Below are 16,422 nucleotides of genomic sequence, written 5' to 3' on the forward strand. Positions count from 1 at the left end.
GTTAACTACCTTCTCTGTAAGCTTCGAGAGGTCGTCGTAATCTTCCCTCCTTCTAATAAATTTTTTTTTCAAAGTAACTAACATTTATCACTTATCATTCCTCTTGTAAAATGATCCTCCGTTGTGTTGCTCATTCCTCCGACATCTTCAGAATTCATCTTCGTCTCAGTCTGGGCGAATCTGTCTCCTTGTGAGGGAGTTTTCTGGCCAGCGGATGTACCCAGGTTTTTCACAGCATCCTCCTCCTCCTCTCCTTGATGGCATCCTTAAGACCCTCCTCGCTCTTCCAACTTTATAATCATCCTATTTGTTCCTACAGCCACAGTGATTTCCTTCTGTTTCTCAAGACACAGTTAACAGTTGGCTCACGTTCTCTTAAAAAGATTCTACAGAAATTCCTCTTATGACTCTAGCGATTCCAATTTTCGATGGATCTAAGAGAACACGAGACAAGGAGGTTATCTTTCCATCGAATCTTTTCCTGCCATGTGTAAACTTACACCTCCCTACCTACTTGGCTTCCTCCCCCCCGGCATCACAAAGTATTATCAGAACTGTTGTGTGATCAATACTCAACAGTGTATTTGATAACTTGCTCTCGACTCGGAGTTCACACCACTCTCACCTGCCACAAGCTTGGTCTTCCTTGTGTCACAAGTGCTGAAAATGGACGTGTCTGACTTTAAATCTGATTGAGAAAACTGTTGTCTATACATGTTTCTCGAGTCTTCCCCTTCTCACTTCAGGGATTGACTCAGTCTTCCTGCAGCTACTACACCTCTACGAGTGGGACTCATATACAGATGTAGATGAATGGGCCTTCCTACACCTGCAGGTGTATGGCTCTTCCTACACCTGCAGGTGTATGGCTTCTGTGTAGGTTCTTGTGTATATATGTATGTGGAGGTCCTTGTATATGTATACATGTGCTATAAATGAGTAGGTCCTTTTGTGTGCATACATGAAGTTTACATATTTAGGTGCTTCTTTATGAATACAGCTGGAGGTTCTTGTGTATGTATAGTGTAGAGGTCCTTATACATGTATACATGCAGTATAAACGTGTGGGTATTTGTGTATGAATACAAGTGTAGGTTCTTGTGTCTGTATGTGGAGGTCTCTGTATATGTGTGGGACATGTGGTATATATGTGTTGGTACTAGTCTGTGTATGCATGTAGTTAATATGTGTTGGTAATTGTATATGTATACATGTGGTATGCATATATAGGTACCTACTTATAGATGTAGGAGGTACTCAAGTGGTATACATGTATGATTATGTCTATAAATGTATACAGCTGTATGATATTATACACCTTAAAATACTATACTGTAACATTATATATTACAAGGTGACAATGAATAACTCTTAACCGTGAATAAAATGTTGGGTTGTGAATGGAGCAAATTACCAAGCGAATACATATATCCCTATTCATAAATCGCTTTGAAATTCTTAGAAAGAAAAGAGATAAGTAGATATAAGAGAGAAATAAAGGAATGAAATATGATTTTGTAAAAAGAAATATGTATAATCCCTTTCACATATTGTATGTGACCTTCTGATGCAACACACACACCCTGGCTAGCATATCCTGGGATCGACCTATCCTTCACAGTCTTCTAAATATCTGGCAGGTTCGTCATCCTGCCAGCAGCAGACCCTGGCACGTTAAGCCACACACTCTAGCCAGCAGCAGACCCTGGCACGTTAAGCCACACACTCTAGCCAGCAGCAGACCCTGGCACGTTAAGCCACACACTCTAGCCAGCAGCAGACCCTGGCACGTTAAGCCACACACTCTAGCCAGCAGCAGACCCTGGCACGTTAAGCCACACACTCTAGCCAGCAGCAGACCCTGGCACGTTAAGCCACACACTCTAGCCAGCAGCAGACCCTGGCACGTTAAGCAACACACTCTAGCCAGCAGCAGACCCTGGCACGTTAAGCCACACACTCTAGCCAGCAGCAGACCCTGGCACGTTAAGCAACACACTCTAGCCAGCAGCAGACCCTGGCACGTTAAGCCACACACTCTAGCCAGCAGCAGACCCTGGCACGTTAAGCAACACACACTAGTCAGCAACAGACCCTGGCACGTTAAGCAACACACTCTAGCCCGCAGCAGACCCTGGCACGTTAAGCCACACACTCTAGCCAGCAGCAGACCCTGGCACGTTAAGCAACACACACTGGTCAGCAACAGACCCTGGCACGTTAAGCAACACACTCTAGCCCGCAGCAGACCCTGGCACGTTGAGCAACACACACTAGTCAATTCGTGACCACCGTAGATGATTGTGTCAGCTCAGTGAACGTTAGTTCTGAGGTGATAGTATAAGGAAGCACTTGGAATCAGCACGCATCTTGTTCCTACCGACTGTTTCTATACCGTGACTGCAAGTAAAGGGAAAGCGTCTGGTTCTGTGTTGCTTCCGCTTCACACAAATATATCAAATCATGCGGGAGTGGATTATTTTTTCCCCCCTTCCTTGCTACTCTCCTGCGTCCCTACAGACGTTACTATACATAATTCAAATAATTGTTTTTTCACTGACGATTATATCCTCGAGATGAGATCTGGACGTGTTATGATCAGGTCTAGAGAGCTGTTGTGTGTGTATGTATGACCCGACCGGTACGTGTCTTGTACTGTTGTTCATACAGATCAATGTAGGGCCGTGGCGAACTGCCTGTAATGAGTTGTCCGTAGTTGTTACATGGCCGTATGTCCTATACTGGCCGTATGACCGTACGACCCTTGAGCACGACGGTACGATCCTTGAGCACGACGGTACGATCCTTGAGCACGACGGTACGATCCTTGAGCACGACTGAACGACCCTTGAGCACGACGGTACAATTTTCGAGTGTTATAAGGTGACCTTTCACTGACCCCTAAAGGTCAAATCAAACGTCACTCTATTGTACCCAAGGGTCGCACCGTCGTGCTCAAGGGTCGCACCGTCGTGCTCAAGGGTGTATTCAGTCCACCACCTGGGCTCAGTATCTGGGGTGGTGGAAGAGTTGAGTGGAAGGTAAGGGATAAATAGCACTTGCTTGGCTATGTTTCATCTTATCAGAGGTGGGTTTACCCCGCGCCTCACACCACACACGCCTGATGCTCATGATTCTGACCAGGTCATTCCAGTGGGTCCTGACACGAGCCAGTCCTCACTTCTATATTCTCACCAGTTCCACAGTCAGTCTTGCTCTTGGCTTGGTCGTGTGTCCACTCCGGAAAAATTTCTTTTACGTTCGGTGGTCTAACCGTCGTCCATTTTCGAGCCAGCGGCGTTGTGGGTTGGCCTGGGGTCCGCCAGCTCTGCCGTATCTTTTGATGGCGCAACAGAAAAGCCGGGGCGGCGCCACGCTGGGTCTGTCCCACTCTTACATAGACTCGTCAGCCAAGAAATTCAGGGGAAATTTTCGTGTCAAGATAAACCAAATTCCCTTCACACATTAACTGATATTTAACCAACCAAAGGACGTAAATTCCCCTTCAGATCATATTTCTTCAAGCTATAACTTCTGTAATATCTTTAAGTCTTTAGAGTTATTACTTCAATTCTCCCATGTTCGTACACAAAAAATCCATCATAATTTCGCGTAAGACCTGATTTTCGTCTAAGAAATCCTCTAGTTAGTTCTAGATTTCTTTTTTTCTTACCATAACAGACGCCAAGTTGGTCTTTGAACTGCTGAGACCTCACGAGAACTAATATTTCCTGACCCACCATAATGCACTAGGCTGTGCCATGTGTGGGTTGCATTCCTCCTCATCAACACAGATGACCCCAGGCTTCTGCCGACCATCCAACTCGGTCCTACGACCTGCTCCTCTATGGTACAACTCCAGCGAGGTTGTTGGCAGGATTTCTAGATTACCTTAAAGAGTAATCAATTATTTCTAGATTACCTTAAAGATTAATCAGTTATTTCTAGATTACCTTAAAGATTGATCAATTATTTCTAGATTATCTTAAAGATTAATCGATTATTTCCGAGATGGTGGCCAACTTGACTGCCAAAGTTCCCTAAAAGTCTTTATGGCAGACCACGTCTCCCATGTCATCCACATACACGCCAAAAAGTACTGCCAAATTTTACTCCTGATTCCCCTCGTGACCACAAAATATCCTTGATTGACCACCGATTACCCAAGTCATCAGAAATTCCTGTCTTGGTTTGTGTGTGACGTTCCCTTTTCCCAAAAGGTCTCTGAAATTCACTTTCAGTCTCTTATCGGTACCTTTCGTGGACGGTGCCACACTATGAGACCATTACACAAAAATTAAGGCAGTTATAAATTATGATATGTCTTCCTGTTTGTATCATACGTGCTTATTGTCAAAACTAATTATAATTCAAAGAAATTCACAAAATAAGATATTGCTAAACAAGATTGTTCTAATATACGGTCAGACGGTATATATATATATATATATATATATATATATATATATATATATATATATATATATATATATATATATATATTTTTTTTTTTTGCTTTGTCGCTGTTTCCCTCGTTTGCGAGGTAGCGCAAGGAAACATACGAAAGAAATGGCCCAACCCACCCCCATACACATGTATATACATACGTCCACACACGCAAATATACATACCTACACAGCTTTCCATGGTTTACCCCAGTCGCTTCACATGCCCTGATTCAATCCACTGACAGCACGTCAACCCCGGTATACCACGTCGATCCAATGCACTCTATTCCTTGCCCGCCTTTCACCCTCCTGCATGTTCAGGCCCCGATCACACAAAATCTTTTTCACTCCATCTTTCCACCTCCAATTTGGTCTCCCACTTCTCCTCGTTCCCTCCACCTCTGACACATATATCCTCTTGGTCAATCTTTCCTCACTCATTCTCTCCATGTGCCCAAACCATTTCAAAACACCCTCTTCTGCTCTCTCAACCACGCTCTTCTTATTTCCACACATCTCTCTTACCCTTATGTTACTTACTCGATCAAACCACCTCACACCACACATTGTCCTCAAACATCTCATTTCCAGCACATCCATCCTCCTGCGCACCACTCTATCCATAGCCCACGCCTCGAAACCATACAACATTGTTGGAACCACTATTCCTTCAAACATACCCATTTTTGCTTTCCGAGATAATGTTCTCGACTTCCACACATTCTTCAAGGCTCCCAGGATTTTCGCCCCCTCCCCCACCCTATGATCCACTTCCGCTTCCATGGTTCCATCCGCTGCCAGATCCACTCCCAGATATCTAAAACACTTTACTTCCTCCAGTTTTTCTCCATTCAAACTTACCTCCCAATTGACTTGACCCTCAACCCTACTGTACCTAATAACCTTGCTCTTATTCACACTCTTAACTTTCTTCTTTCACACACTTTACCAAACTCAGTCACCAGCTTCTGCAGTTTCTCACATGAATCAGCCACCAGTGCTGTATCATCAGCGAACAACAACTGACTCACTTCCCAAGCTCTCTCATCCCCATATATATATATATATATATATATATATATATATATATATATATATATATATATATATATATATATTCATATGAATCCACGGGGAAAATGAAACACGATAAGTTCCCAAGTGCGCTTTTGCGTAATAATCACATCATCAGGGAGACACAAGAGATGAATATAAGTCACTTGAAATACCACGAAGAGACGTAGCTAGGACGCCATTTGGTATACGATATACATGTGATTGTCCAAGACAGACAACGAGCGTATAGTTGTAGTAGTAGTTAGCGTCGCTTACCGCACCATGCACGGGCCCGCTCGGGCTCGAATCATGGGCACGGGAGGACAGAGACCACAGAGCAAGGACAGAGACCACAAAACAAGGACAAAGACTCAACGTAGAGGACATGAAACTGCAGAGCAAGAAAAAAATGTAGAACAAGGACACATCGCAAAACAAGGTCACAGAACAAAGACGAAGACCTCAAACAATGATACAGAAACAAGGACAAAGACCAAAATCAGTGATAATACAACAAGAACAAAAATCAAAAGCAATTAAATATAACAAGGACAAAGACCACAAACAATGATACAGAACAAGGACAACGACCAAAAAATCAATGATATAGAACAAGGAGAAAGACCAAAAACAATTATATAGAACAAGGACAAAGAACAAAAACAAATATATATAACAATGACAGGAACAATCTTCCGTTTCACTAAGCCACACTCAACACTGAAACAATTCTCCTCCTCCTCTTCTTAAGAGAAAATAATCAGCCACTCATCATTCGAAAAACAATCATTCTCGTGACGAATGATTAGCCAATCATACAAGTCAGGAGGAGATGACCGAGTCAGGAGGTACAACTATATATAGATGATGGTGGTCAAACCAGAAAATGTTAGAAAAAGAAACTTTCTAATATCCCGCAAACGGTGAAGTACGAGGAGACGAAGACCACATGAGAAGGAACCATACGTGATAGATATATCCTTCAAGAAGTGTCTCAAATGATCAATATTTTGGAAAGTAAACATATGACTGGAAGGTCTTGTGTGGTGATGGTAGGACCACGTCGCCTGTAGGTGGTCAGTGCGACCACGTTGCACAAGACCAACTCATGAAAACTACAACGAAATACGACACGACGCAGAGTTTAGACCGAAGGCGCTGACGTCACATCCGGTCTTCTCGAAAATTCACATTCCCCACAGCTGGTCCGCACACACACACACACACACACACACACACACACACACACATTTATGGATAGATGTTGTTCATGATAAGGAAAGACTTGGAGAGAGAGAGAGAGAGAGAGAGAGAGAGAGAGAGAGAGAGAGAGAGAGAGAGAGAGAGAGAGAGAGAGTGTGTTACGCCACACAACCTTGCCAGAGTTACCGGAACCCCGCCACAGCAGCGCAGTTCCCGCCACTTAAGGTAACAACAGTTCTCTGGGCAGAACGCTTGGCAATATGCACATACTGCCTTCACCACGGCTGAGGCGTCCTTGCTCGTCCTTGGAAGAAGTCAAGAAGATCTAAGGTCAATATGGGGCCTGGAAGTAAACAATTTGGTGCTGGTCTGATACCCTTATCTTTGTTTAAGTTCTGACGACCGAGGAAGGTAAAGAGCTTCACGTGATATGTTTTATACTCATTACTCATTAAAAGTTCTTAATTGAACGCAGTGGGAGCAGTTTAAGGGCTGACTTTTAGCAGTTTAAGGTCTGGTTTTTAGCAGTTTAAGGTCTGGTCTTTTGCAATTTAAAGTCTGGCCCTTAGTAGGTTAAGGTCTGGCCGTTAGCAGTTTTAGGTTTGGTCTCCAAGTTTCGCAAAGACTCGAAGTCAGGAATATGACCTTTATATGAAATGTCTCGAGTAGTCAAGGTGTGACACCTCCAACTGGCGGAAATATTCAATTCTGTGTAAAGGAACTTTGTAGGACCAAGGAATTACCTTGCGGCATGCCCGCTTACGTTGCATGTCTAGAAGGACGTAGGTGAAATATGAACAAGATCGGTCCAAACGTGACTTAGTTATAATCACAAATGCTGGATGCTTAAAACTTTTAAGTGTAATTCTGATGATGACCCATCAGTGTTTAATGACCTGCAGAGTTTATCAATTAAATCGAATGAAACGCGACGGAATCTTATCTTCTTCACAACAACAGCCGACAATCTGACACAGATTCAATAGATGACAACACATCGATAGTTGACACCACAATTGTCGAGATCACATCAAACCGTCAGTCGATCCTATCCACCCAACGCTAACAGTCGTCCTCGTAACTCCATGCCTATACTCGGCCTCCTCAACACAACAGTCAATGATATCACCAGTTATACGTGGACCCTGCACACCACACGAACGATCACCGCACGAACGGCCGTCACCTCAAACCACACGAAAGGTCATCCTCTCACACCACAAGAAGGGGTCGTCTCCCTCAACACGAACAGTCGTCCTCCCCCCACCTCACGAACTGTTGTCCCCCCCTTACAAAACACGACCGGCTGTTCCCTTACCCCCCCACATCACAGGAAAGGTCAACCCCTCCCACTACAAGAACAGCTGCCCTCCTCCACCACACAAAGCCAGGTCACTGTCAACGTGGGAGTGAGTGGACCACCTGAGCCAGAGCCTCGCTGAAGGAAAACAAGTCAGTAGGCGAGCCAGAGGCGCTCATGGTCTGGTGTGGCGCTGGCTGTGCAGAAGCCAGGCTGGTGGTGGGGCAGGTGTCTCCTGTTGTGGGTGTGTTGGGCTGGTGAGAGCAGATGGCCCTGCTATGTGTGGGGATGGTGGGGGCAGGTGGCCCATGCTGTGGGTGATGACCCACAGTCCCCCGCGGTGATTGGTCCAGCTGTAGGGTGGGTGAGCGGGTGGGGGGTGGAGGGAGGTGGTCCCCAGTAGAAGTAGCTGGATCTGGCAGGGAAGTGAGGGGTCCAGGTGGCATAGTTCATGACCCATCATGGCAAGGTTAAGGCCCCGGGCAGAGCAGGTTCAGGCCCCCACACCTGCCTGCCCAGTCCTCGCTCCCACCCGCTTCTTGCTTGCTTGCTTGCCTGCCTGCCTTACACAAGCACGAGAACGCGAGCATCCAGCTCCCTCCAGACCTTGGTAGCCGAATAGATTTCCATCGTTTGACGTCATCATCATGTGCTAAATGCCTAAATGACTTCCGTGTGTGGTCACCTTCCGGTGGTAGTGACGCAAGCCGTCACACGTGACGGAAATCTGGTGAGACGATGATGACATATTGCGTCGCCCACCGGAGGACACACACGCACAACTGACGGACGTACTCGTAATAAGTTTTACGGGTCAGGAAAAACACAAGTTTTATTTTCTACTTTGTGTACTGAACTTTTGTGAAGTTACTGTCATGTGTAACACGTGGGGGAGATGCCTGGCTGGCAGTCATACTTGTGACAAGTTGCCTTGTTACACCTCTGGAAACTCCAAGCATTGCCCCAGGCTCGCTGGTGCTTACATAAGCCAGTGTCTCTTCACTCCCATCTACAGCCTACTCAGGGTGGGCAATATCTGCATCTTCCTAACATCAACCAAGCCTCACTTCTACCTTTATTAACATAACGCAAACTCAAGAGTCATCCGTGATGTAATAACCAAAGTATTAAACAGAGGTCTACCATAACAAACATGACATTAGCTCAGCGTCTGCCATCGTTTCGTAACCAGAACATCAACCAAGGCTCACCTCCACCTATAGAAACTTCACACAACCACAACGCCCTCTGCGATTGAGTTGCCATAACATTAGAATAGTAGTTCCTGACAGCCTCCCTAACATAACACTACATCAGGGCCTTCCATAGTTTCGTAACTAGAACGTCAACTTAGCCTCACTTCCATGTGTATAAACATAACACAAAATCAACACCATCTATGATTAGATAAACAGAACATTAATCACGGTTCACTTCCAGCTCTATAAACACAGCACAGTATTAACGCCATCTATGATTAGATAAGCAGAACATCAACTCGGGGTCGATTCCAGTCTCCCAGACATAACATCCTCTCGTCCTTCCATCTACAGCTACGAGACCACAACATGATCTTCAACCCACATTCCTGTGCCCATGACCTTGACGGGAAGATGGCGCTGAAGTCAATATAACGCTGGCTACTCTATATGGGCAGTGACATCAGCAGTTTGCCACTAAGAGAGATCCGGAGTCGATGACATGTGACGTCACAAGGAAAACAACTTGAGCTGGTTTGGGCGCGCCGGACCAATTATGGTGAGGGATAATGACGAGGGCAACGGGTCACTATCCTCACTATCACCACGCCCACTCATGCTCCCGGAACCTTGCTTATTGTTGATAGTGTCATGGTGCAGTTGGGCCAACACTATCTTCACAATCACTAAAATCACTCACTCACCAGGACAAAACAAGTGAGGAGTACGTAACAGTGTGCTGGTGGTCTCCTCCCTCACTGTGCATCATGAACAATGATGGTGTAGCCACGGTCGCCGCACTCACTATCACCACACCCAGACATTCCCGGAACTTGCCTTAGTGATAACGTGCTGGTGATCCCACCGACCAGGTCACAATCTTCAAGGTCACGAGACCCACACACTCCTGAATTTTCCGACGTAATGATGTTGTGGTTTGGATCACCATAATACATACACACACACACACACACACACACACACACACACACACGAAATTAAGCAAGAAACTTATGAAACACAAAAGAATTTCTTTAGTACAGAAATGGAGGGAAAATGGAATAAACTAAAAGAGAACACGGTCAAAGCAACCAACGTACAGAAATTTCAAAGGTTATATGATATAATATGTCCAAATCATGGACCCCAATGAGTGGAAAGATCGCTCCCCTTTTATCACAAGTTGGTAATTACGAATAGGTAATCACATTGCGATGGGACAAGTGTAAAACTCTCTCCCCGTAACACAAAAATGGTTATCACAAAGTGAGAAGGATCGCATCGTCATACAAGGGGACTCAGGCAAATTCTAAAGATGATCCGATATATGGTTGGTGAAATTAAACCCGAGTAATTGTAAATAAATGCAGTACTAGCTCATACTAAGTATCTAGCTGTCATGTGCAATTCACCGAAACCACAGCTTCTTATCCACAACCAAGTCCTACAGACCTTTCCACGGTTTATCCCAGACGTCTCACATACTCTGCTTAGGTCCACTGACAGCACGTCGACCCTAGTTCCAATTTACTCTATCCATTGCACGCCTTTCATCCTCCTGCATGTTCAAGCCCTGATCGCTAAAAATCTTTGTCACTCCATCCTTCCGCCTTCAGTTTGGTTTCCCGCTTCTTGTTTCCTCCACTTCTGACATATCCTTTTTTTTTAACCTTTCCTCACTCATTCTCTCCTTATGTTCAAGCCATTTCAGCGTACCCTCTTCAGCTCCCTCAACATTCAACTGCAATACCATCCACTCCAGCCGCCTTGCCACATTTCATCTTACACAAGGCTTTCACCACCTCTTCTCTTCACCAAACCACTCTCTATGACTCTCTTACTTCGCATGGCACCCCGACCAAAACACCCTAAATCTGCCACTCTATCATCAAACGCATTCAGCATCTTTCAAAATACTCACTCCATCTCTTCACTTCATTACTTGTTATAACTTCCCCTTTTGCACCCTTCACCGATTTGCTGATACTTGCTCACCCCAACTCTCATTTGCCCTCTTTTTCAAGCCCTGCACCTTCCTCTTGACCTCACACAGCTTTCTCTTATATATATATATATATATATATATATATATATATATATATATATATATATATATATATATATATATATATATATGAAATGAAACAAGTTTCTAATTGCACTTTCGTGTGATATCACATCAAGGAAGATACAAGAAATACAACAGTCAGTTGATATACAACTTAATGAGACGTAGTTAGGACGCCATTTGCTAAAAAAGTGACTACCCGAATGTAGGTCGTTGCGTTCGAGTCTGGCAACGAGAGTATCAAACTTATGTGGACAGTTAGGGGAACTATTTACAAATATTATCAACAATAAAGTTATCCAATTTGTATAGACCTTCACTAATAATAATGTTACAATTCTTTGTGTATCTAATGATAGATGATTCATTGATATTTCTCGTGATATAGAGTTAATAACTTGAGATGGCATGACTCCTGTCAATACAATGATCACAATTCTTAACATGGTTAAACAAGGCAGTTGATTCTTGTCCTGCTCTTATACTATATTTATGTTGCTTCTGTCTAACAAAGATCCTTGCCAGTCTGTCCAACATAAAACTTATCAATTTCTACATGGCACTCTATAGATGCATCCTGCAGAACTTTCTAGCGAGTTCCTGATTAAGATATTCTTTATAGTATTGTTGTTGCTGAAAGTAACATTTACATTAAAGGATTTAAGCAACACGGAAAGTAAACTAAAATTATTATCAAAAGGGAGAACTAAAAGGTTCTTGGTGTCAGGGTGAGTTTTAGGTTCAACTCTATTATAGAATTATTTCTTTGCCAACTCAAGGGATTTTCAATGAAAGATCTGGGGTACTTTAACTTGGATCCAATAGAATCCATCTCCCCAAACTCATTATCAATAAACTCTGGACTGCAAATTCGTAATGCCCCAAGGAAGACACACTGGAATGTTGATAATTTACCTATCATGTTGAGCTGAGTAATAACGGATATATGAGCATACACAAGTTTTTTGTATATGCCAAACTTAACTTGTTTCCATCCCTATGGATCATGCAATCTAAAGATGGTAACATACCAATATTTTCATTTCTACAGTAAATTTGATGGAAGGTATTAAATTATTAAGTAAGGGGAGAAATGTTTGTAAATTTTCATTTGTTGGCTAGACACAAAGAACACCATCTACATACCTAAACCAAATTGCATTAGAAGGTAAGGTATCTTTAGTGACTTTGTTTCAAAGATTTCCATATTACGATTACTTAAGACAGGCGAAAGAGGCTTACCCATTGCCAAACCAAATTTTAGAGCACGATATTCTCCATTGAATTGAAATACACAATCTTTTAAACAATTTTATCAATTGGATAAAAGCAGACTTTGAAACATGTAAATAAATGTCATCCAATACATCAAATAAATATTCGATGTCATCAACTGGAACTTTTGTGAACAGATGAAACATCAAAGATAACCAGTTTGAAATCGATTAACATTGATATCAGTAAGCTTGTTAACTAAATCTGCATTGTTCATGATATTAGAATTTGATATCCATTAATGGGCTTAATTCAGAAACTAATCACTTCGACAATTTATATGTAATGGAGCTCACTGAACTCACTATAGGTCTTGCTGGAAAATTTGGTTTGTGTTTTGATAAGTCCATGCATGTAAGAAGCAAATTTTCCAGCAAGAACAGGACAAGAATCAAATGCCTCGTTTAATCATGTTTAGAATCATGATTATTGTACTAACTGGGGTAATGCCATCTCATTATTAACCGTGTACCACGAGTAATAATTTCGAATAATGTATCACAATATAGAGCTGTAACAATAATAGCGAAGGTCTATACAAATTGGATAGCTTTATTGTTGATAAAATTCGTAAACAGTTCTTTCTTGTCCACACAAGTCTTTGATACGCTTGTTGCCAGACTCGAACGTACCCGACCTACATTCGGGTAGTCACTTGTTTACCAATTGGCGTCCTAGCTGGTATCTTTGTTGTATATCAACTGTTCTATTTCTTTTTTGTATCTCCCCTGATGATGTGATTACACGAAAGTGCACTTGGAATGTTATCGCATTTCATTTCCCCATGGACTAATATATATATATATATATATATATATATATATATATATATATATATATATATATATATAGCGGTTCGAAAAAAAAAAGAGAGGCGAGAAAATACTGTTGCTGTTACGTTATTATTGCCAGTAATGCTAAATAGAAATTATCATCTGATAACTGATGTTCAGATGAGATTATCATGGGGGCCCATAGCCAAGGTTTAGGTGAAACCCCTTGATTAAGACATTAATGACCCTACTAGACCAATGGATTTCCAAGTATACTTTGATTACTCACTTTCCTTGTAGGCTAAGGTAATGCCAATGACTTCATTACAATAAATACCTAGATGAAATGTGTCCACACAACATGAGAAATGTGCATAATCACGTAGACTGAAGTCTTAATATCTAACCGGTTGTAACAGTACTAACATAATGCATGGGTCTGCAGACATTGTTACACTGAATATCTAAGGCTACTCACAGTATCAGAAATAATGTGTTATGCATACTAACACAAATGCTAATAGTAACTAAACATCCTAACTCACAATCGCAAGGGACTTCTTGTTCTCTGGTGCTAAAAGTTCACTTGAGTGTGTAACACATGTTCTTAGCTGGATTCTTAGTAGCTGGACTGCAGCCGGGTCTCTGGGCGTGGGTCTGTCTGTGGCCAAGCAATGGACCCTCGTCCTCCACGTCGGGTCGGTTTCGTGCTCGCACTTCATACAACGGCGCTGGGTCAAGCACGCCAGAAGCACGTCCTTAATACTCTTCCCAGCTGGTACCCTGACTGGTGCCCTACAGATGCTCGACCCAAACAGGTGCTCGACCCACACAGGCTCGACTCAACCAAGCTGCCCTGTTGGAATCGTAGTTATCAGTGTCTCTTGCAGACACATTATTGGCTCATTACCCTCACCGTGAGCGAACCATACACACTGTATAAAGACATCTGCAACAAATAGAGGTGCTAGCTTACCGGGTTTTCTTAGTGGATGATGAATGCTATGGCCCCCGGGCTGGGTAACTGTCTCCAAGGAGGTAGGGTACTTAAGTGAGTGACACTGAGTCTCGTCTGTTTACTGCGTGACCCGGATCACGATGAGTTGCCAAGGCGATCATTTCAGTTTCCCTGGTTAATTACTTTACTATGTCACTTTGTCACTTTTTCACACTCGATACATTTTCATGGTGTCGTTATTTGAAAATGGATCACTGTAAGTTCTTGTTTGAGCACTGTAGATAATAAACCTTTGCAGTTGACGTAATCCTACATGGAAACTGCTGTTGAGGGCTATGTCACGTCCAATTAAGTCTCTATAATCAACCTACAGCTGTACTCATGATAAATGCCACGGGTTATTTTTACGTGCTAATTCCTTACATTATTCTTACTATATGATACTTTGCTCCACACCAGCTGTCGGCCCCTCGTTGTGACCCTGGTCACCGATCAACACCGTGGGGTTGCCAACATATGATCTCCCTCCTCCATACAGTGGTTCTTAATTGCAAGATATTATATTCCCAACATAACAAATAACACAATGAGTCAAGAATACTATACAGGTTACATAGATATGACAACACTGGCGACCATCTCTTCCCTTATTAGTCTCCGTCTGTTTTTGTTTTGCGATAACTTTTTCGCACAATCATATATCTACTTTTCTAACGCTTCTACTCTGTGACATCTACCCTAACCTTCATCCAGAGTCCCACATCGAGACAAACTGTCATCTGCCAAGTAATAGAACAGTCTTCCAAAATATGAATGAGAAATTATCCAACAAGCCGTTTTCGTCCTACATTACGGCCAAAACCAGAGTAGGATCTCAGACTTGACTGTCACACTTATAGAAGCGCAGTGAACTGCTAGATAAGGTCCAGAGGAGTCACTGGGAAGGAAGGGTTAGATCATTTCAGCTTTTCAAACACGGCGGAGAGACGAACACAGCATGACCTGACCACACACTTGAAGCATTTAAGCCAGTTCGACGATCCAGAGAGTGAACAGTTCTTCGTTAGATGTAGGGATAGAACAACCATAGAACATAACATGATATCAAGCAGGAAACTTGTCAGAAAGAATATAAAGAAGTACTTTTACTGTGTAAGAATGATAGACGAATGGAATAAACTGAATTAGGAAATCATAAATGTGAACAACATAAATAGTTTTAATAAAACTATATAATGACAGAGAATGTTCAAGAGATGGGGCCCCACGAGTATAGAAATCCCTCCTCGAACTGTAAAGATAATCATAATTACACACACACACACACACACACACACACACACCTATAGCTATAGTCACGCGGGAGACACCATACCTTCCCAGGCAAACAGTACAAGAGGCCATTATACAATACATATCTGTAGCTCTCTATAATCCGTGTAGACTATAGGTTACAGAAGGTAAACTAGGTTTCCTGCCTCTGAGGTTACGTAAACCTGCACATGTAACGTAGTGTTGTTGGAGAGGTGGAGATCCATACACAGGTGTGGGTAATGGTGTTGGAGATGCGGGTCAGTCACGTGGGAGGAATGACGTTGCAAGAGCCCCCTCCTCCACAACCCCCCACCACTAGTGTTATGTATAGGTCCCAGACGCTGACGTCATGCCCGGAAGGGAGGGTGAGAGGGAGGGAGACAGCTAGGGTCAGCGGGTTCTCACAGCTTGTGGTGATGGTGATGATGATGGTGATGGTGGTGATGATGGTGATGATGGTGGTGATGGTGGTGATGATGGTGATGGTGGTGATGATGGTGATGATGGTGGTGATGGTGGTGATGATGGTGATGGTGGTGATGATGGTGATGGTGGTGATGATGGTGATGATGGTGGTGATGGTGGTGATGATGGTGATGGTGGTGATGATGGTGATGATGGTGGTGATGGTGGTGATGATGGTGATGGTGGTGATGATGGTGATGGTGGTGATGATGGTGATGATGGTGGTGATGATGGTGATGGTGGTGATGATGGTGATGATGGTGGTGATGGTGATGATGATGGTGATGGTGGTGATGATGGTGATGATGGTGGTGATGATGGTGATGATGGTGATGGTGGTGATGATGGTGATGATGGTGGTGA

The 16,422-nt window shown here is 43.1% G+C and overlaps 1 long non-coding RNA gene across 1 annotated transcript in view; it reads right to left on the bottom strand.

Annotated features, from left to right (window-relative positions):
* LOC139766430 (uncharacterized) overlaps positions 1-14,472 on the bottom strand; it is a 31,150-nt gene extending 16,678 nt beyond the window's left edge. Inside the window, exons 1-2 of the long non-coding RNA XR_011716901.1 lie at positions 14,299-14,472; positions 13,868-14,178 (exon numbers count right to left, since the gene is read on the bottom strand). This is a non-coding gene — a long non-coding RNA (uncharacterized lncRNA). The remainder of the gene's footprint in view (positions 1-13,867; positions 14,179-14,298) is intronic.
* Positions 14,473-16,422: the final 1,950 nt, after the last annotated feature.

The sequence above is a fragment of the Panulirus ornatus genome, chromosome 57 (assembly GCF_036320965.1).
Source record: "Panulirus ornatus isolate Po-2019 chromosome 57, ASM3632096v1, whole genome shotgun sequence".
In the NCBI taxonomy this organism is placed as follows: domain Eukaryota; kingdom Metazoa; phylum Arthropoda; class Malacostraca; order Decapoda; family Palinuridae; genus Panulirus; species Panulirus ornatus.